The sequence below is a fragment of the Lepisma saccharinum genome, chromosome 15 (genome assembly GCF_977018435.1).
Source record: "Lepisma saccharinum chromosome 15, izLepSacc3.1, whole genome shotgun sequence".
Classification (NCBI taxonomy): Eukaryota; Metazoa; Arthropoda; class Insecta; order Zygentoma; family Lepismatidae; genus Lepisma; species Lepisma saccharinum.
The window spans coordinates 74,630,356-74,654,336 of NC_139243.1; the positions used below are offsets into that span (position 1 = coordinate 74,630,356).

A 23,981-nucleotide genomic window follows, 5' to 3' on the forward strand; every position below is an offset into this window, starting at 1 on the left:
ATTAAATAATTTACCCTGAATTACAAACGTTGGTTAATATTACGTCTACCAAAGCAATTTGTTAGTGTAAATTTTATGCAAGCATTCGATAAATTATTCATATTATTTACACAAATTTTCAGTTTCAAAATGTACTTAATGAAAGAAAGCTATACAACGGGGCAAAGTTGATACATGTGTACATTTATTCTTATTTTATCCCGCTTTATGCTTCTTTATGCTAATCGGAGGCTAATGGAAGATATGTTGTACATTTAAATACAAAGGTGCGATGTGTAACAAGAACGTCGATGAAATATTCGTGTGTAAAACTATCCAACAATATATATATATTACTTATGTTTCAAATACAAATGATTTCACACAGAAAGCATTTTGTTACTTAGCTATGTTAATATGAACTACAAATGTATTAAATTTTTAAAACTGTTTCATATGAACTGCTTTTTATTTTTTGTGTTTGTGAAGCTTCAATGTTCGTAACTTTGATTATTAAATCAGTGATAATGTTTATTGTTTCATAATTCATTAACATTCGTCACGATTTTTTTTAACAGAATGTAAAAAACAGTGTAAGGAAATATTCCAAATGTCTGTTTCCCAAGTGAACGTTAAAATGGAAATATTAATCTGCTGTTTTTCTCAATGAAACTCTGAAGTTATTTTCACAGATCTTACTAACGACAATGAAAAGATTCAATTTGTTTATTATCTTTCGTTCAATAAAGTCAATAGAATCGAAATTACAATGTGACAAATTATTTACGTTTAGTCTTTATGCACAGAAATGTAACATTGCCCTTGTACCAATTTCTTTCGCTTTTGCCGCAAGAATATAGAAATTAAAGTTTTGTACTTAGATTGTATAGCTACACAAAATATCTGCATTATCTGGTTGATTAATTTTGGGTAAACTTAAAGACAATTTAATTGATTAGGTAACTTGGAAAGTTTACGGTCAACCTAACATGTTTTTTTATTTAGTCAATTGATTTTACATACAAAAGTTCATACAAAAGCGGTTACGAGTTTTACTGTAGCTGACCAATGTTCCCGATAATATTTTTCAAAGATATACAATGTTTAAATATTTCCGACAGGAAGTTTCTAACGGTTTTCAACTCTTTTTTTTTTGTGCTATGGTAGGAATTTTTGTGGTGGCCATAGTGACTTCCTGAATGAAAATGTTGGTGTAAATATTCAATATTATACATTTTTCTTCTAACTATATTCGTCGGGAGGGTAAATGTCAAAATTTAACTTCATAAGAGAAATAAATATACCTTAATTATCTACGGTAAAATTACGTCAAGGAGTTTACAGCGTTAAGACGATCGCCTCCAGATGATGACGTCTTGACTGAGCGCTGTGGCCTGAACCTCAAGATGGTCTTGATTCTACTCACATTCTCGCAATAAAATTTAGTAGAAAAAAAGGTTCGTGAATATGGACACGAATTTGACTTCAGCCGGTTCGCGAGGAACAGTAGAAACACAGAATACTAACTACGGTCAAGCAATCTCCCATAAGACTGAAACAGCCCTGCTTTTACGCTACGTATTAGAAGAAGACAAGGAAAAAGTGTTGTGGTACTAATTCCAACCCAGTCGAACACCAAGCACCGGGGTCAACACCAGCGCCTCTAGCGGATCATTTTCGAGTTGAACCAGCCACCGAGCGCAGAACCATGCCGTTTTCCACACTACGTTATTCAAGGCACTGTAGTTGCAACTATATTCATTTCTAGGAACCGCAACGGAAGTGATAATGAAATCCAGATTCCGGGGCCTCACAAAATCAGAGTAGCCAACCCAGAAAAATAACTAGCTTTAGAAAGAAGCTACGGACGTCTGCGAATATGCCGTTTTCTTTAAACAAAATGAGAGTTATTAGTTAGCAACATTGCGACGGAAAGGCACAAACAAACGAAATACAAACTTCGTGGCAAAGATGTCGCATTGGCTTCTGGAAATTTTTCTCTGCGACATTTGTACAAAAACCTACAAATATAAAAATCCATTGAATGCACATGCCAAATGAGAACAAATTAAGGTAATATTAAATGTCAGTGGATTGCTGCAGCTTGAAATCACACCAGTATAAAGTGCTTGGAAATTTGGAGGAAGTTATTCGCATAAAAAAGATTTGGTGAATTCGATTCTTTGGAAGGTAAGTTATTTCATGCAACTCACGATCTTGTTGCCGAAAGTCTGGGCTTCGAACCCTAGCCATGGCAAGGGCAGTTCTATTTCATCTCATCGTTGCAATATCCTCTACAGCAAGGGAAAAAAACATAAAAGAGACGAAAATCAGTCAAAATTTAAATGTCCAGTTGAGTTGAGTTTTTGTTTAAAGTCTACATTTAGTATCTTTCCCTTTATTATAGATGCGGTGTGCCCATTCTGCTTTCTATATTTTAGAAAACTTGTACCTAACGAGGTTAATCGCGACAATAAAGTGGATAAGGTAATTAGTGAAAAATCTCAAAGTCCAAAGTCCAGGCCCGTAGCTATAATTGATCTCAAAGTTCATTTTTTCCAAAATTTAACAGTATTAAATGTGTGTGTTGTTAGAAGTAGCACGCAAAATGGAAGTAGAAGGTACGTACTTTCAGGGGATATAAATTTTGTTTGTCTATTTAGAGGAAAAAGGTAAGACTGCATATATATTAAGTTAGCCTGAAAGAAACCAGCCTGAACGTTCCGCGCACATTTTTGTTATGTTGCAATTGAATGATGGAAAATGTAAAAACAGTTGATTTTTCATGCTTTGCCATTATTATGTAGAATGCAGGGAGTAAGAAAGCATTAAATTATCTACTCACTGAATTTCTTGTGAAAACTCAATTTTATTGTCTTTTTTCAAATGTCCCATTTTTAGATGTTTGGCATTACATTTTGTTAACCCGAAAAAGCCCAATGTCACCTGTAGGTGACAGCTTTTTAATATTTTTTTTTTATTGTATGCTGTGGCCGGGCATATATTTATTCTATGTCAAACTGTTCATTCACTTTTTCTCAACTGAATTTTTGCAATTTTGAACTGAGGGACATCTTGTGGAACTTTCTGGAACTATTGAAGTAAAGATGGCTGCCTGTAGGAAGGGTGACACATCACCTGCTCCTGAAGAAGGACATTCAAAAACATCAAAATGGTAAGATGATTATAAGTTTATTACTTTTTCTTGCTCTTAACGGTTTAAGGTTTACGTCTGGTAAATATAAATTTTCTCCCTGAACAATAAGTTGGTGTAATTGTTGAATAAATTTGTAATGTCACCTGTAGGTGACATTGGGCTTTGGAAGTCATAAATGTATAAAGGACTAGGACATAATTGCATTTTAGCATTAATTTTAATAATTATAATTGCAGTAATAATATAATTGCAATATAATATTGTAACAATGATGTAATAATAATAATAATAATAAAATATAATTTTAATAATTTTATGCCTGGTTCGCTCAACCATCTTTAAAACGTTCTTAACGAGTTGATAGTTAACGCATCACTAAAATCTTAGCAGCCTGTTAAACTTTTAATGTTCGCTCAAGCGATTTTATAGGCCCGTTAACTAACGACATGTTAGAGACTTTTTGCTTTGATTCCTTGCTATTCTCATACTTTGACACGAGAAATGCAACGTTTACATTGGTTGCACCATGGACAGTAGACTGTGCGTAAGCGATTTTTTTTTTGTATGAAATCCCAGGAACAAAAATAAATAAAGTAATGTGTAACACATAAATATATGTTTAAGAAATGAATGTTACTTAGGTATTTACATCCGCCCACCGAAAATGTTATGTATTAGGATTAACAGTTGCATTGTAATTTCGTAAGTTAGATTTAAATGAGTGCCTACCGACTGCAAATACAAGATCATAAATATATAAATAAAACTACTGTTCTAGGTTAGTGTAATCTGTTTGAAGTTTGATAAATTTAATTATATTAAAATGGCATTGCAAAAGAGGCCTAAAGGTGGAAATGAACGTGTGTTTGCTATAATAATTTTCCTCAACAAAAGAGAACATTTCACGAGATGTACACCATGCATAACTTAACTTACTGTCCATGGCAATTAAATAATATGTAAATATTGCAAGTCACTTCTATTGGAATTGATGTGAATGTGGCATTGCAAACAAGAAATCTACTGTTTCCAAATAATCACTGACAAAAAAAGAAGGTACGTAAAATGTTTACCAGTATGATTACCGTTCATGCATATGTACAAGGGACGTTTCTGAATGGTTGTGTTTTTGTTTCGTACAAATATTTTTCAAAGAAAATATATATATAACACAATACGATATTTTATATTTGATTTATCATAAATGGTAAAAAGGAAAAGTACACTGTTAGACAGTATCCTCACCACTTGTACGAACGTACCGTGCAAAAATATTTTCCGAATGCGTGGTAGTGTGTTTTACAAACAAATATGCATACTTTTACAATGTCCGTGCACGAAACTACATTACCAGAAACAGCTTAGGATTAAGCTTTTTTCTTAATGAAACATATATATGTAGTACGGTACTTTACATTATATTTGGTTATTCATTATGTGATGAAATTGTAGTCATTCAGAAAATGTACCTTGTACATGGAACAGTTGATTAATATGATATTTTAAATTTGATTTATCATCATAACTGGTTAAAAAAAAAAGTGCACTGTTAGACAGTACCATTACCACTTGTACATAAGTACAAGGAAAAATTTCCGAATGGATGGTACTGTGTTCTTCAAACAAATATGTATACTCTTACAATTTCCATGCACGAAACGACAACACCTTTAAACTGCTTAGGACCTGAAGCTTAACATACATGTGTAGTACGGATCTTTACAATATGTTTGGCTTTTCATTATGTGATGAAATTGTAGTCATTCAGAAAATGTACCTTGTACAAGGAACGGTTGATTAATATGATATTTTACATTTATCATAACTGGTAAAAAATATAACAAGTGCACTCAGACAATATCATTACCACGTGTACGTATGTACAAGGAATATAATTTCCGAATGGATGGTAGTGTCTTTTATGTCACTGCACAATGTCCATGCACGAAACTATATACCTGAAACTGCTTAGGACCTCAAGCTTTTTTTTTTTTTTTTTTTTAATGAAACAACATATGTAAGCTATATTACGTGATGAGATGGTAGGCGTTCGTAAATGTACCTTGTACATGTAACGGTTGATTATTTTTTTAATTTTTAAGTGCTCTTTCAGTTTGGTATGAATACGATTTAATTTCCATTTGCACCGTTATATGTCAGCCCATTTTCAATATACTGCATAATAATTGTTTTGATTTTGTGATTATATTAAGACTCACATTATATTAAACAACATGTTTTATTCTACAGTACTTACGTACAGCTACGAGCTAAATAAGTAAATAGGTTAGGCAGATTTTCTTTATTTCTGTACTTGGTTACGTTAGGCAGGTCAGGTTTGGTGCTTTTAGCATCTCCAGTTTGCTACAGCTGTCCCTAGCCGCTTGTGATTCAGAATATAGAATTATGAACATTTGTGTCGAGCATTCTCGTCACTGCAAAATTATTTTTTTCCATGATGTTAATTGGAGTAGGTGGATAATAATTTGAAAAGTTCGAAAGAACAATTCCTTACTACTTTGAAAGATTGCAGGCTACATTGTGTAATGTCACAGATTTATTTTACATTAAATGAGAGTACAGGACGGGTATTGCCTATTTGTAGGACAGTTGCTTCATTTTAATTTTAACTCTTACGTTTTCTGTCATTTTTCAGTTGAAAAAACAACAAAAAATTGGAATGGTAGTTATAAGCAGACATAAGCATAAACACAAGAAACCACGACTTTCTCCAGTTTCTATGTGATCCACTGGAAAACGGCGTGGACGACGACACCGAATATTTTGGTGAATAACTTTATCTTATACAAATTGAAATATGTAAAAGGAGGTTACATTATTTTAAAAAGTCATGCGATATTTTGTGTTTATGGTTACAGTGCATTCAAGGTCGAAGCCCAATATTCATTTTAAAAACATCAAGTTCGTATAATTAACTATAAGCATATATTTTTGGCTCGACAGGCAAAATTAATAAAATTTGAACAACGTGTGATGATCACGATGCCATTATTGACAAAACTTTAAAAAGTACATTAATACAATATTTCTCATTTAACTTACATGTGATTTCTGATTTGCAGTACGAATTTATAATATGAAATACGAAATGGGAAAATTATTTTTGCTGTAGAAAGAAATCGAACTAGTGTACGTTTTGGGATGGTATGAAATAATGTGTTCAAATCGGTTTGGGATAACCTTTCAACACAACAGCTGTCATACGCAATTTCGCCATCTTATTTCCGACCCAACACATCGCTCTGTTAAGCACGTTAATGAAGCAAAAGAGTGCCTTTAGATTTAATGACGACATTAGAGGTCTGTTAGCCTTAACGAAGGTTGGAGAAATGCCTCGATGTGCTAATGTAGCGTTAACTTGATTTAACGCGCATTGAGCGAACCGGGCATTAGTCCTCCAATGAGTAATGATTTATAATTATTGTAAAAACAAAAATAAAAACATTGAGACTTGAAAAATAAACACAAAGAAAATGCTTTCCTCATCAAGAATAATGATAAATCTTGGGGGCAAAACAATGCTATAGTATCTTATTCTGATATACACCGTAATGCTGTGGTATGTGTATTACAGTCTAGTACTAATAAAAAAAAATAATACAAATGTTGAACTTGGAATCTACTATGATTTCAGGTTGATTTTGGATGAAGCATTACAACTTATTGAAGAAAATGATGATGACATTGACGAGGTTCTTTTCCCACCTGATGATGATGGATTCACAGATGAAGACAGTGGGGATGAGAATTGCACAGATGTCAATAGCCTTCCTCCAGCAATGCTCCTCGTCGAAGTGGAAGTTGTCACAAGAAGTTATAATGATTCACAAGAGACCGCAACAATTGAAGAGACAACAATTGATGCTAGTAGAATCGGGAGGGCATGTTCATGGGTGGCATCGATTGTTTCGACCAGAATATTCACTCCTTGTGGGTCAGTTTCAGGGGTAAAAAGTGGTGGTTCTCCTTGTTTGCCATTGGAATAGATGCAGCATGCCACAATGCATGGTTGATTTTCAAGAAAGTGAATGGCAAAAGTGTGACATATTGTGATTTCCGACGATGACCGGTGGAATCATACTGCAGTTTACATGGAAACCTTCCTTACAGAAGTTCCCAAATTGGTTCTGGGTCCTTGCGTGTACCAAATGAAGTCAGACAAGACATCAACATTGCAGAACATGTGCAGGTAGAGTGTTCTCAAAGAAGATGTGAACACTGCCACAAGAGGACATGGATAATGTGTATGAGGTGCGGTGTAGCATTACACATACACTGTTGGTACAAATTTCATGCATATACAAGAACAGGGAAAAGTGTAAAGTGTAATGTCAAGTTCTGACATTGTTAATATCAACTGTGTTACATAAAAATGAGGAGGGAGTAATAAAACAGAGATGTTCCATGGTATAAGTTTCACGTTATCTTCATTTTGGTACCTTGAATGCCCAATGTCACCTACAGGTGACACCCCTGTATTTTCGAGCAGGATAATAGAATCTTTATTTTTTCTTCATTATATTCCATTTTGATGCAAAACCAATAAATCCTGTTAATATTATCACAAAACTCACAGAAATAAAGTCATGGGCTTTCTCGGGTTAAGGTAGGCGTTTGTAGCAGGAACGTCTACATTTTCTTAACCTGTTCAAACCCCTGAAGATAGGATTAACGTTGCAAGTTTCGTACCAACTGTTTATCTTTACTCAGGGACGTAGCTAGGCTGATCAGTTCGGGGGGGCCCAAAACTTAAGATTTTTTTCTATCACACCATTAAAAACTAACAAACTATTAATATACCATATAGGCCTACATATATGTACAGTATGTGTGTGTGCTTTATATATATATATATATATATATATATATATATTGTTGAAAGAGAACATTATATATTCTCCTGTAGCCCCCTAAAATTTACGAATATAGACTCGCGAAATCCACGTTCATTATTCGGGAATCTAAATGCACAATGAACGCATTAACTTAATGGCATCTAGACAGTCTTTAAAAATCCATGTATTTTCTTTTATGTCAGATTTGAGATACCAAGAACAATGTCATTAGTCGTTACTCCTTCGATTTGTAAATTTGCTCGAAGAAAATTGAGAAGTAGAGAAAACTCTCTTTCGTGGGTTTAGATATAAAAGGTTGCTGGAATCAGGTGTACAATTATGACAACGATCCGAAAATGAAATGTTTGTGTAATTAGTTCAAGATAGGCATCCCATGTATATTGTTTACACCAGAATCGAATCCGGCGGCCTTTACTGCAAGGCGACACCCTTAACCACTATTCTATGGGACATGCACGAGTCTTTTGTGGTCGTACCGTTCACATTGGAGAATGATGACGATATATATGAAATTTTGTGCTCACATCTAGTTTCTTAAAAGTAATCTTCTTTGCGCGTGCAAAACTGAATATATGATGGCAATAGAAACAACAAAATTCCCGCGCGCTCAAATTATTGCGCTCTAGTCGTTCAAGGTTCGATTCCTGGTAGGAAATCCAAAATTTCTGTGATGGCCTAACATCGTGAGGACAATTGAGAAGCTACCTGAAATCAATATGTAAGCGAATTCCACTCTCAAAGCTAGATGGGACTCGATGTGATGGCCACGCGTCACCGAATGGAAAAACACTTCGGAGGCTTTGTCCTTCAAAATTAATTTTGCTGAATAACTGTACTTTTCTTTAGAGGACCTAAACATGGCTTTTTTGCACAGTACAATGTTGTTTTCTTTCACCCTACTTTTATAGTTTTTAATTCGAAGGATTCCACTCCCGAAGCATGAGCATGACACACTACGAAACCAGAGGTCCAAGGTTCGGACCTTGGACAGGTGTGGTTGCATCATGTCTCGCATAGCTATTCCTTAGGATCCTCATTCAGTCTCATCGTCGCATTTAACACAAGAGGTAGAAAAGCGGCGTAAAATAAAGAAACAGAAATTATTGATTGACTTGATTCATTTTACTTCACTTTTCTGACACTTTTTGGCTAATTGTGAAGATGAGAATGAGTTAAGATTAACTTGATGAAAGAACCATCACAAAGAAGACACATTCTCAGGTCGGGATTCGAACACGGGACATTCTGCTTCGTAGCGTAAACTCCTAACCACTCCACCACGGAGTTGTCGGCCCAAATAGAAATGTAAATTAGAAAATGCCGTCTTGAATTTGCAGGAACCGAGTTCACCAGCAAGGGCAAAAGATTTTCGCTCCCACTTGGATAGGCAAATAACAGAAAATGCTTGATAAGTAATTTGGCTCTCCGTATTTCATGATATTATTATGTAAGTAACTATTATTCGCTATATAACTCTGGATTAATTTTATTTGTATGTCTAGTCAACTTTTCCGCCTAAGCAGCAGCCACAGCGTCTGCATTTGCGGGTGGAGGCCAGGGTTGTTGAAGGTCCAGGAATTTTAAATAAATTCAATTCCCATCCAGGAGAGAAAATCAGCAAGCGTAAATGGGTTCTCGACCATAATAAACCTTTTTATTTGTAAAGTTTTCAATTCGGTCCAGGAATATTCTTCCCAGATGAATTTCAATTCGGTCCAGGAACCTGATTTGTTGATGAATTTAAATACGGTCAACGAACATTTTTTCCGGATCAGTTTAAATAGGGTCAAAGTTCCGTATTGAAATGAAACAATTCGCAACTTGGTACGAATTTAGATTGTGCGAGAGAATAGGTTCCGGTCCTATAATGGGATTAGAATGTATGCGTTCCCTAATCTTTAACAATCCAAGGGTTGTTAATGGTCCAGGTATTGCAAATAAATTCATTTCATATCCGGGAGAGAAAATCAGCAAGTGTAAATGGGTTCTAGGCCTCAATTCGGTCCAGGAACCTTTTTTCCGTATAAATTTAAATACGGCGCAGGAACCTTGTTTTGCGGCTGAATTTAAACACTGTCCAAGAACCTTTTTTCCAGGATCAATTAAAATTCGGTGCAGGATTTTTTCCGGATCAATTTAAATACGATCCAGTAATGTTTTTTAATGGAACAATACACTACTAGGACCGAATTTAAATTGTGCGAGAAGAAAGGTTCCGGTCCTGCAACGGAACCCAATGAAACCCATAGAACTTATGGGTAGATGGACCTTTGACAACCCTGGTGGAGGATAAATAAAGAAAAATCACAAAATATGCAGAATTTTGAAACGTATTATTTCTAGAGCATGCACACTACTATAAAATGTTGGTTACATACCTAGTTTCCTTCCTTAATTGAAATATGACTTATTCTTCATCCCATGTGAGATCAACCGTCCTGGGAGTCAAACGCGGTCTCCTGTGTGGTAGTCGGACACCAATTTAGAAAGTTAATGTGTTGGACATTTGGTTGATCAGTCGATCCTACTTCACCTTTTTCGAGAGGAAAACAAGCTGGCAGCTTCACACTCGAAATTTCACTTCGCCTACCCCCGTGGCGGAGTGGTTAGCACATTGTGCTACGATGCCAGGTGTGCCAGGTTCGAATTCCGGACTGAGCATGGGTGTTTGTTGTGTCCATTGATCAATTTAATCATATCATCACTCATCCCCATCTTCGCAATTAGCCAAGTGTGGCAGAAGAGCGAAATAAAATGAACCAACTTAATCGAAATTTCACCCGCAAAGCATGAAAATGAGATCTCAAACACTCCGTCATCCTACCGGAATCTCACGTTTACAGAAGCTAACTACGAAACAACTTCTTGGATCAAACTGTTCTTCGAACTAGCTGACAGTCATCAATTGTCGACCAATCAACACAGTAGGGCAAAAAGAAGCAGATGTTTCTTGAAAATGAGTGGTAAGTTACCAAGAAAGGATATAAAATTGGTATATTACAAAGGCTTATTATGGCCTTTCCCTTCATTGCAGGTTATGAGCACATGGGTTGAGTGTGGGAACCTGAAGGAACTGCGACATCTTTGTCATTCATCTCCCGCCAGAAAAGGGACAAACCGTAGAATTTTGTCTCTTGCAATTTGAAAAGCCTACGTCCATGCTGAACCATAAAGTAATTAACCCAGAAAGTCCTAGCTACCTGCAGTGCGTTTCGGCGTGGCCGATAACCAGAGCCAGATGAAGAGAACATTTTGTGGGAGGGGGTGACCTGGCTTAGGCCCCCTGGTGTGCATGAAGGGAAAGTGTGTTTTCAAAAGGTCCCCGACTTCCCAGAAAGGGGGGGGGGGTGTAAGGGGTGACCTTCCACGTAGTACACCCAAATGTCAACCTCACTTCCACGTTAGTACACCCTGGACTGAAGACTAACGAGGCTCTGGCGACTGGCCCCATGCCCAGTATAATTTTGTTTGTATTGTCCTGTTGTCCTTATGTGTGCTGAGTGCCCGTTTACAGCCTCAGCTTTTACCAGAAGTCAGAACATTTTAAGATTTTTCATTCTGCAACGTTAGAGTTGTTCTTTGTAATGATAAGGGGCTGGCCCCCGTATAATATGACGGGAGCAAAATAGCCTAAGTGCTGACGCTCCCACAATTTTAAAATTAAATTTAAATTCAAATTCCCAAAAAGGGACTTCCCATAAAATCACTGCGTTTCCTACCAATGCATCCGTTTGTGTTCAACCAATGTGTATGTCACCGTAGGATCCGAGCGCTTCGTGTTCTGTCGGTTGCGGGACTTCTTGAGTCTGTTGTCAACATGGTGCCAATCAGAGTTTCTTTCTGCCAAGGTCGTTGCACCTATGAATCGGCTCTTCAGCTTGAGAGGCAAAACACATGTTGTACGGAGGAAAGTTGTACAGGAAAAATTACCTTCTTAAATACGATGAAACCTGTAAAACATCCACAGATATTTATTGGGGGGTGGTCCCTTTGACAAAACATCAATATTCTCAAAATTCTTCGAACGGACTGTGTAAAACATTGCAAAACTCCAAAAACTGAACCTGCTCTGCAACACAAGGGAAATGCCTCATTTAGCAATCAATGTGCCTTTGTTAAGTTGGTAAGTTCAGTATGTCACTACATTTTAAATAATGCTGATGCAAAAAATTAATAAAGTTTGTTAAATGACGACGACACCTTACCACAAGAATATAATTAATCTTTACGGATATCCCCTATAACGGTTGGGGGTTCGACCCCACGTCACCCCATTACTGGTTAAAGATATCCCACCTCTAAAATTTTATGTAGGATTGTGGGAGGGACTGGCAGTCGGGAGATAGACCAAGGCCCTTCCAGGGCTGTCCAACCACGGGTTATTATATATTTATAGATGATTAAATACGTATATGTGCAACCTCACATGTCTTTCCAGTGACTTATTGCAAGGGTTTGTTATTGTACTTGACTCAACAAAATAAGCTTACTGTGTGAGGCAGATTCATACGAACCAAAAATACCCAAAATAATAACAATAATAATAATAATTTACTTCAAAATTACAAAAATGTATTTACTTGTTCTTGTATAAATTTTCGATTCTTCGAAAAGTTTGTTAAGGAGTTGAGTTGAGTTGGTGTTTTTAGTCCAATTTATGCACAGTAAGGCTAATCGGGACTGGACCTACAGTTTAAAGTAAGATCCGGACCACTGTGTACCTCCACCCATGTATCGAACCCGGGACCCCCCGATTACAAGGCAACAACGCTATCACTGCGCAATCAGGGATGCATCGTTTGTTAAGGAGGATTCTCAAAATCGGTCTCGAGAAAAATATGCGACTCGAGAAATCGTACAGTTTGTGAATTACTTTTAACACGTTGCGTGTTTAAAACTGTTTCAATAGTAGAATAGATATTTGGTGCGAATAATACTACTTACCTGGAGATATGAGGCATCCTGCCACCATTATACTTATTTAGCACGTATTGCGCTCTGATTCGGGACCAGTTGTAACTGTTTGCATATATGTTGTTTACCGCTGCACAAGTGGTCGTTCTTCAATCTACTAAAGCTCAAAACATTGTTTGGACGCAACGGCAACACTCAACGCCCAACCCTGCCTGTTGTTGGCCTGCGACTGCTAGGGGTGGAAAGACCGCTCCCTCAAAATTCCAAGAAATAACGAAGTTCTAGGTTCCTACACCGAGATCCACTATAGCTAGAACCAGGAAAACGAGAAAGAAATGTGGTTTTGGGTTCGTGCCACTCAAATTAAGAACAGTGTTTCTAACTGAAAGAAAAAATTACTGAAAAACTATTTTGCAATATTTGTCATGAAAGTAAAATTTTCAGCAAATGTAGAACAGTTTGCCGGGGCCACGTGAACGTTTCGGGGGGCCAGTGCCCCCGTGTCCCCCTAACGACGTCCCTGTCATTACTCAACTTTATGCACAAATAGCTCTGCTGAAAATTCTGTCTCAGTAGGTCGATGGGTGGTTTGAAACATCTAATGTGTTCACATTTTCAAACAGATGTAAATAAAATTTGTTAATAAGGAGGAATGAAATGTTATACATATTTGCAGCCATCATCTTATGCTAAACACACTACATACACATTAAATATAATACTAAAGAAATTATTTACACGTTTAGTGTCTCTTCTGTACTGTTTTCAGTACATCAACAGTTGTTTTGAATCATCTACTGTGTTTAGATTTTCAAGCAGATATGAAAACAAATAGTTTATCATGAGGAATGACAATTTATATTTACAGCCAATATGTTAAAGAAATGGTAGGCGAGTTGTCCATAACAGTTTTCATTTGGTCTGTTCTACACAATGTGAAATTTAAATGAAAATGTAAGAAAGTGGAGGACAATATGTGCTTCACTTCAACAGGATTCCATTCTTTAAAGCAACATGATGTGGAACGAAAAAATGAAAATAGCAATGAACTATTTGCCTACTATTCTTTTTGCTCTTGGCTGTACATTATGTCTACTGTAGGTGTTTGGTAGAAAACCATTCAGTTTCATTCAGTAGAGTACAATTGATAACAGTTGTAAATAGAAATTCCCAGCTAATCGGACCACTATGTACCTCCACTGAGTATCGAACCTAGCAAAAGAGAATCTGAACCATTGGAATCACTAGCAAACATTAAGGTCAAGGTTCACGGATTACAAATATCAATAATAATTAGAAAACACTTTTGAATGTTTTTGTGCTCAAAAATTGTTCATGCCTTGAACTTGGCCCAACTTCTAATTGATGATTAAAATATTGTCATGTTACATGCTACATTTGTACATATGAATTTGATTTCTGACTGAATGCACATACTACGGAAACATAAAAGATAGGCCTACATGTTACTTCTTTTTTCTTTAAGGACGATTTTCATGTCCCATGTTATACTGTATGGATTTCTCAGCAGACAGTCATTCATCGTTGCCAAGAAAATGTACTAGTACTGCCACCGCCTGCCAAACAAAAACATACATTTGCATTATCTATGAGCAGCTAGTGACATCAACTAACGTACCTAACCTACTCACACCTGCATCTGAGAGCAGAAATAAATCAAACTTAACCAGCCTAACCATTTCACATGTTTATTTTTGCTATCAGATGCATATGCGAGTAGGTTTGGTGTTTTTAGCATGCAACACCAAGCTGCTATGCTGTTGTTAGCTGCTCATTATTACTTGCGTGGATTCAGGTAATACAGCGATAGCGAAAAGTCAGGCGAGGCCAGGCCGGCTCGGTAGCTCAGTGGTAAGAGCAATGGCTCGGTATGCCAGAGACCCGGGTTCCAGTCCTGGTCGAGCCTATACTTTTCACTGAAAATTTATACGTAGTACATCTCCTGTGTGTGCCTAATGTACAATACTTCCAAGAAGTTTTAACAATTTTAATTCACATCATTCATTATAGTTTTTCTTGTATGTATTGCTTCCATTCTAGAATTATTTCTCTTGTAGTCTTCGGTTATTACAAGCATAAAATTAAATTACTTAAAAAAAATATAAATAAAAAAAAATGTGATGAAAATTTTTATCTGAAATAAAAATAAAACAGACTGCTTGTTTTTCAGTTAAGTTGCTATATTTCAACAATGTAACGTTGACAACATCCATTGTATAAGGAATTTTCTTTTCTATTTTAAAAATTCTTAACCATTGTTATAACTGTATCTTTAGTCAAACTAAAAATAAATGTCTGATGAAGGGAGCGTGTGTTCTCCTGAAACGTCACAACAAAAAACTGTGTTTTTATGCTTGTAATAACCGTAGACTACAAGAGAAATAATCATTCCTTATTAATCTGAATGTAGGAGAGTGTAAAAAATATCTGAATGTAGGAGAGTATAAAAAAATATGACAAGTTTTTTAAAAATGAACCCAAGACAAAGTATAGTGTATAAGATAAAAAATCACTATTTACTTCATGCTGGACTATATTGAGTAACTTAGTATTAACTGTACAACCACAAGAATAAAATTTTATGTTAAATGTACAATTTGGGAAGCAATCTCCCCATGTAAAAAATACTAACAACCAAGCATTACATTATTAAATTACACAGGTTTTCAGTTAGGTGTGTAATGGCCTTATATATACACTGTATGTTTTCAGTTAAGTGTTAATGACATTATGTACATGTTTTCAGTTAAGTGTGCAATGACATTATGCATGTATATATAAATATATACACACACAAGCTTACGCCGAGATAAACATACCCATTTATATCAATTGTGTGTATGCAAGAGAGAGTGTAGTTTTCATGGTTACTTGAAAGCCCATAGCTGTACTTGCACTTAAAAATACTCCCTTATTTCAGAAGCCATACTTCTCCTAAATTTGAAGGAAGTCCAGAAACGAAACAAGTTCACTCATAGAAAGAAAAGCCTCATTCCATCTCACTGTTTTATTGCATTGATGGGTATGGAACAGGGTTTATGTACCAAAGTTATAAAATAGATAGTTGCACATATACTTCCACACTGAGATTCGATTTTGTTCTTGTACAGGGAAAGTGCTTTGAGAACATTGTTGCCAAATAATTGGAATGCTAAGCCTGTGTACATCTTCTCATAGCAGTTTCAATTTGCATTACATTTATGCGATGAATACTTCTAAAGTGCAGAGCAATTAGTCATGTAACATTAGCCCACTCTAGTTGGCTGCACTTTTTGACACTCGGTGCAGTGCAGGTGTATCCAGTGTCAGGTTGGTGTAAGGGTGGTGCAAGGATATGACATTCAACCAACTAGACGGAAAGCGGTGATCAAGTTCAGAATATTCAACAAATGCCTGTCTGCTGCTTTAAACAGTCATTTATTTGACCATACACCAAACATACACCAGTCCGGAAGGTAGTGCAGACACCAAATACACTACTTGACTCCAAATCAACGAACTAGGTGACTCGGTGTTGCACCGTGCAACCAAATAGATGCTTTGGTGCAAAAAGAGTCAAAAAGTGCAGCCAACTAGACGGGGCTATTGTGTCTGTTTATCTTGGTGTAAGCTTGAAAAAGTCCTGGGAAAACAGGATGAAACCTCGCAGAAAAAACACTAGCCACTGGAAATAACTATACATTTACAAGAGTGATTATGCGAACCTTTACTAAGAACATACATGTAAAAGGTATTTTAAATATTATCCATATGATTTGCATCAGCGTGCAATATATGTCAATGGCATATTCTATCTCTGAATGGTTAATTTATATACAGGTTTTGAAGTTAATTACACATATTATTCTAAATGTTTACTGGGAAAATGAGGAAGGTAAAATATTTCAAAGTAATTGTTGTATTTTAAATGTGACATTCCAAATAGAACAGTAACAGTACTTATTTCATCTTGAGTGTCATGTCCTGGTGTCTTTTTATTTTGTGAAATTCCTGTTCTGCATGGTACTGTGTGATATGTGGATATGGTTGAAGATAATAATTTCTCCTCTAAAATGCATTTAATTACTCAAAAGTACTTGTAAATGTCTCTTATCATTTTCTAAGCAGTGACTTTGCTTCACTTGGACCTGGAAGACACCATTAAACCAATAGGCTATATTATATAGTTGCATCCAAATCCTGATGCATGTGCAAGTTTTGCAATAATGTTTTCAGCATTATTAATATATAAAGAAGAAAAAAAACCAACATGATGACGTTATCAAACTGCAGAGTTAAAGAAGCAAGATATCAACTAAAGTGTATATTATATTTTCTCACACTACCATGATGGAATTTGTGATAGCTTGTAAGAAATATTGAAAAGTTACATGCACAATGTCATTCATTATGTTGGCTCTATGTATATATGTGTAAAATAACAGTATTTGTTGAAAAAAAGGCTTGTTTTAAATTCCCATATATATTACAAAGTGTTTAAGTTTAAATATATACATTAAAGCTGCAACTACTTTCACTATGTGGTGAGAATAGCATATAAGGCTATTTTCACCAGAAAAAGTAATAGCATAATCATAACATTGTATTTTATCATAATTTATTACATTCATTGGTAGTATTGGGGGCCCTCCCGATGGCATAGCAGTAATGTAAACAAGGGGTACCAGGTTCGATACCTGGTGGAGGCACATAGCGGTTTGGATCCCACTTTAAACTGTAGGTCCAGTCCAGATTATCCTTTCTGTACATAAAGTGGACTTAAAATATCATTGGCAGTATTACTGGAGTTACTACTGAGACAATTTAAAATTACAAATTTGTGTGACTGCTATTGTCACCAGGTGGTGAGAATAGCAGAAGTCTTGAAGACCAGATATTACATGATCAGGTGTTGGGAAGTATTTACAAAAATAATTTTAATGTTTTAATGCTAACAGCCCTTAACCTAATAAGAAAAGCATTTAGGAGAACGACTTAAGATGACTGGACCTCTCTCTGATTTTCTTCATATTTGGCATACTCACTAATTGAGGCCTCCTAATCACGATTCTGAAGTTAAAAGTTGTCGGAAACGTCTAGAAATTGCAAAATAAGCTGAAATAAGGCGTTAGTTTTCTGAATGGAAACCGTCGATTTTCGCGATATTTTTTGATTCACAAGCAAATATATATATTCCTGGTACTACCACAACACCAAATTTTAACTGTTTGCCTAACCCAACCACACGTCAATGGTTCGTGGGGCTAGCGTCAATGGTTCGCAATTATTTTGCAATTTCTAGATCCTGATACTACCACGACACAAAATTTTAACTATGTTCGCCTAACCTAACCACACGTCAATGGTTCGTGGGGCTAGCATCAATGGGCTGCAATTATTTTGCAATTTTTAGACGTTTCCCAAAAATTTTATCGTCACATTCATCATTAGCAGGCCTCAATTAGTAAGTATGCTATATATGAAGAAAATCGGAGAGGGGTCCGGTCATCTTAAGTCATACCAATTTAGGAATGTAATACCCTTCTATACTTATGTAATGCTACATTACCAGCACTAATGTGCACAGAAAATGTACTTGTTGTCCACATGAAAATAAATGCACTCCGTTTCAAGCTTGATAATAGCATGCATCAACAACTAAAGAATGCATACATACATGTAGTAGGCCAGGTTGAAGATCATGTACATGCGTGGTTTAAAATAGAAAAGAAAATTCCTTATACAATGGATGTTGTCAACGTTACATTGTTGAAATATAGCAACTTAACTGAAAAACAAGCAGTCTGTTTTATTTTTATTTCAGATAAAAATTTTGATCACATTTCTTTTTATTTATAATTTTTTTAAGTAATTTAATTTTATGCTTGTAATAACCGAAGACTACAAGAGAAATAATTCTAGAATGGAAGCAATACATACAAGAAAAACTATAATGAATGATGTGAATTAAAATTGTTAAAACTTCTTGGAAGTATTGTACATTAGGCACACACAGGAGATGTACTACGTATAAATTTTCAGTGAAAAGTATAGGCTCGACCAGGACTGGAACCCGGGTCTCTGGCATACCGAGCCATTGCTCTTACCACTGAGCTACCGAGCCGGCCTGGCCTCGCCTGACTTTTCGCTATCGCTGTATTACTTGCGTGGATTCAGGTAATACAGCGATAGCGAAAAGTCTGGCGAGGCCAGGCCGGGTCGGTAGCTCAGTGGTAAGAGCAATGGCACGGTATGCCAGACCCCCAGGCTCGAGTCCTGGTCGAGCCTGCATTTTTCGCTTAAAATTTCTTTTTGGAAGTAATTTGTAGGTACTGTTGCTCATTGAATGAAAGAGATTGATTATGCGAGCTACTACAATGGTAACATCGGAAGTTCATTTGCAACGTCTTAGTTTTAAGTATTTCATTTTATCTGGCTGTGCATTGGTTGATTTGTTCAGTAATTTTACATAGAACCGAAGTCTCATTACAAAAATTTGACCAGTTTTGCGGTGACAGTTTCTCTATGATTGGTACACCCTACATATCCTGCATGTTGACGTTTGAAGACAGACATAATATCATTGATGATGCCACTGTGGAGTCTGTGTGTTGACAAATAAGATGTGAAGGTTTGTTCAAGGTATCTTACAAGCTGCAGGAGGTGATCCGAGGGGTAACATAAACCACCTCTATCAAATTCCTTAGTGTGGCAGGATGAAGAAGCTACAACTTTCTCTCTTGTTGTTATGAGGTTTTCGATGCAGAGTTGACATTGTTGTTGTTTGTCTTTAAAATTTTTGGCAACATAGCCTCCTATGTAATAAATTAGCCTTGCATCACTGTTTTTCTGTACATAACTTTCATGATCTTTTCCAATATCTGTGTGTGCCAGTCTGTGCAATTCTTTTTCATCTTCTTTCCTTTCCTCCAACTGCTCTTTCATGAAATTTGGATCCAAATTATCTGCACTTAGCAAGGAATTTATGACTTCTGGAGGACAATTTCCATTTTGGGGGGGACGGGCTAAATTATAAAAGGAAAGACACTGAAGAATGTGGAGGAATTCTGTTGGTGTAGGGTGGTCATTACAGCCTGACGACTGCCTAACTATCCCGAACAGGCATTCAATTTCATCCTGGCTTAGTCTTGATGTCATGACGTATTTATATCCGAGTGTATGCAAGTACTGTAACAGAGAGAGTGTACTTTTGATTGTTACTCGAAAGCCCGTAGCTGTACTTGCACTTAAAAATCCTCCCTTATTTGAGCAACTATACTTCTCCCAATCATCAAAGAAATCCAGAAACGAAAGTAGTTCAGCATATTCTTTTGAATTGGGTCTTAAAGCCTTGTCTGGTGTTCTTGAAGTCATTATAACTATGATCGCATTTATCAAAGTTATAAAATAGACAATAGCAGATATGCTTCCATATTGTGATTCAATATTGTCCTTGTACAGTGAAAGTGCTTTGAGTACATCGTCGCCAAATAATTGGAACGCTAAGCCTACTCACATCTTTTCAAAGTTATTTGGATTGATATGGGATCTTGTTATTTTAGGCATTGCCTTGAGTGTTATGTTTTCAGAATCAATTATCCAGGCTGCTCTAACATGTTCCATCCGAACCTCTCCCTTGTGTGTGTCAAATCCCCTCTTTATAAAGGAATTCCGTAAACATTTCAGTAGATGTGGGAAGTCTTACACAAAGTGTAGATTCCTTGTGGGATTGATAGGGTGTGCCACATGTGGTGTAGTGCTTCCAATTCCAAAAATGTGCCACATTTTCCGATTCCAGGTAGCTCCATCACATGTAATAAAATCCACAAATAAGCCAGCATTCTCTACCAAAATAATAGCTTCAGTGATTACCTTTGCTAGTACGTTTCCCTTCATATTACTTGATGTCGTAAATACCCCAATTATCTGTTTCCAATCCCCAGATAATGGCTGAAAGAGAATAACCATGCCATGATCACTCAAAGCACTACCTGACCCTTCCTCCTGAAATACTCCATAGTCTACAAAGCCCTCAATATTTCCATCATCACGTACGTGCAATTTTTGTGTCAACTTCATTTCATCTATTAGTAAACCCCCCATGCTTTTTGAAGTCATCCATAGATCTGACCTTCTCCTTTATGCCTGTGAATATTTTTGGATTGAATCCAAAACCACTCTTGTACATTTTAAGATATTTGTATAATGTCCTACTGCTGGGTACAACCATTATTTTGTATCTATGTATGTGTTCATACAGCTTGGGGCTTTTCATCCTCATAATAATACACTCTAATACCCAACTCTTATCAAAAATCATGCCAGTGACACCTCGTCGTCTTGCTGCATTGAAACAGTGTTTAACACACAATTGTTGTTTTTTGGGCAATGTTTTTATCTTGTCATCAAATTTAGAAAGTTCAATTTTCTGGTTCATATCTTTTAACTTTTGAATTTTGCTTTTCATTTTGTGAACTTTTGCCCAGAGCTTATTGGCTGAACGATAGTTTATTTTTAGTCTTCTCCTTATGCATATCTTCTTACCTTCAAGTTTTTTATTCTTCCGTGATTTCATGTTCAACATCAGCTTTCTTGTGTACTTACATGCTATAGACTTAGATATATTGGGTGATTTAACTATACATACACAGTTTTTACTGAAAATCCTATCATCTATAATTGTAGCACTTGATTGATGGACAGAAGAAAATTCACTTACAGTTCCAACACCTTCACACACAGTAAGTAGGTCTGTTTGCTGTAATATATCTTGGGCTTGACACACACTTTTGACACATTCTACACTTTCAATCCTGTTATGTCTTACATATACATTGCAGGAGAGGCTATTATTACTTCCACCTTTAAACACTACTAACCTCTCAACATGCAAAGTGTTTGATCCTGCATTGAGTTGACACTTGCTGAATGCAATAATATCAGCACAATTTTCAAATACATGCCTTCCCCAAAATTCTGTGGGTACCGTGAGGTTTTCTTTAAGCGAGGGAATGGACAAACTTTCATTAAATGTCAAACTGTTCTTTGGCTTTTTTGCACTTGATCCACATATTTCTCTGCATTTTCTCTTTCTAGGAACAGTTTTTGTGAAAAATTTGGCAGATTTGGAAACTTCGTAGGCACTGCATCCTTTGTTAATAATATCCTCCCCCTTGGCAACCTTACCTCCTTACCATTTATTACGTGAACATAATCTCTGATAATGTATTGTTCATCGAAATGCAATTCACAAACACCAGCTCCGTCATAGAGTTCCTTGTCAGCTCTGGGAATTGCACGACGTGTTACAATCCCCCAGACCCCCTATACGCCTTCATGGCGTGGTGCTATGCACAGGGGAACACTTTACCTTTTTGTTACAATCCATACCTATGTTTTCTTCCATATTGTTAATAAAAAACTCAAGGACAGGTCATGAATCGACGGTTCATAATATTCTTTAATATTTTCGCGACTACTGTACCAAATATCATAACAATTTTCTGATGCAAAGAAATGTTACAAGGAAAAGAATCAGACGTTGCAGCAAAAACCCCATTTACTTCCATTATAAGCAGTCGAACCACAGATTAATAAGATCGCTTACTTCCTATCTCTCCTTTGTAATCTGTGCGTATACCAAACCTGACATGTGGAGCCACCCTACGGCTGTTTCGAAATGTAAAGCGTTGTCATAGAGCAACCTCTCCGCCAATCATATCTTACTCTTAGCAGTGACAGTTGAATGCGTCTCAGCGCAATGATCCGCTCACCCCACCCTTCCATTCCTGCTTTTATTTTCTGCTAATAATTCGGGAATTCATAAATAACTAACCTTTCAGGATATGACAGGACACGAACACAGCTCTGGAATCCTCTTCTGACAGTTTTTACAATAAAATCTGCACAATAAGCCATTGTTTTTATTTTTTGTTCTTCTACATCCTTATTAAAATAGTTAATGTAAAATAGTTAATGTACGTCCATGACAGATCATATGAAACGATGTTACGTCATGTGGAACTAGTGACTTTAAAAATATGATTTTTCTTATACATGTTTAAGAAGGGAAAGGCATTTAATAAAATACAAAATCACGTACAAGTGATCATCATTGATTAATAGATACATAAACTAAATTTTTAATGAGAAAATTAGGATTTAGCATCGATGGTAGCTGGTTAATTCATGCACGAACAAATGAATTCTGAAATTAACCTTATTCGGATTTTTGCACCAGTGCGGGAGGCCTGGTCGAACACCAAGCCCCGGTGTCAACACCAGCGCCTCTAGCGGATCATTTTCGAGTGGAACCAGCGAGAGAGAGCAAAACCATGCCGTTTTCCACACTACGTTATTCTAGGCGCTGTAGTTTCAAGAATCGCAAATTCAGGAAATGACTACAAATTTGACCACAAGCCTGACGTAGGCCACATATCGGACTACTAACAGTTCGTGAATCGAACCCCGGGTTATGTTTTCGTTTTACAAATGTTTGAAACATTTTCAAAATTGAATGCCATGTGAAAGAAACAGTTTCATTCCTTAACATACTCTGCACATCATTGTTATTCTTGTTAATGTCAGATTTTGTTGCATTCACGATAAAATGTCGAATTTCGAAAAACAGAATAGCTACCACGTGGACTGAGTGGGGCCTGGCAACTGTGGGTTTGTTGAAGTTTCTCGAACAGCCTACAAGCGAGATTTGATATTAACATAAATGTGTATTTTAAATAAGTTAGTCAAGAGTTTACATTATAATAAGAACACAATCCAGCCTTGGATGATTAGCAGATTTCATATTAATCATTATTCTTAGAAAAAAGTTTATTTGGTATTATGTTTTAAACGATTTATTTGTTTAATAGCCTACATGTTTTTTCGGTTCCTGTTTAAAACACTGTTTAAAACATTTAAACCATGTTTAAAAACAAACTGTTTCGTTTCGGTAAATTTCTCGTATCGGACAAACAAAACGGCTGAAATTTGCTAGTTCATTCAATTTGAATATCCGTACTTACGTATTCCCGATTAAAATTACCACCTGAGCG

At 36.2% G+C, this 23,981-nt stretch overlaps 1 protein-coding gene and 2 non-coding genes across 3 annotated transcripts in view; 1 reads left to right on the forward strand and 2 right to left on the reverse strand.

The window, feature by feature from the left end:
• LOC145999339 (uncharacterized) overlaps positions 1 to 23,981 on the reverse strand; it is a 478,836-nt gene that overhangs the window by 232,830 nt on the left and 222,025 nt on the right. The gene's annotated exons all lie outside the window — the stretch shown is intronic.
• On the forward strand, positions 14,783 to 14,854 carry TRNAT-GGU (transfer RNA threonine (anticodon GGU)). The gene has a single exon. It is a non-coding gene; the product is annotated as a tRNA-Thr (tRNA).
• On the reverse strand, positions 18,980 to 19,051 carry TRNAT-GGU (transfer RNA threonine (anticodon GGU)). Its single transcript has one exon. It is a non-coding gene; the product is annotated as a tRNA-Thr (tRNA).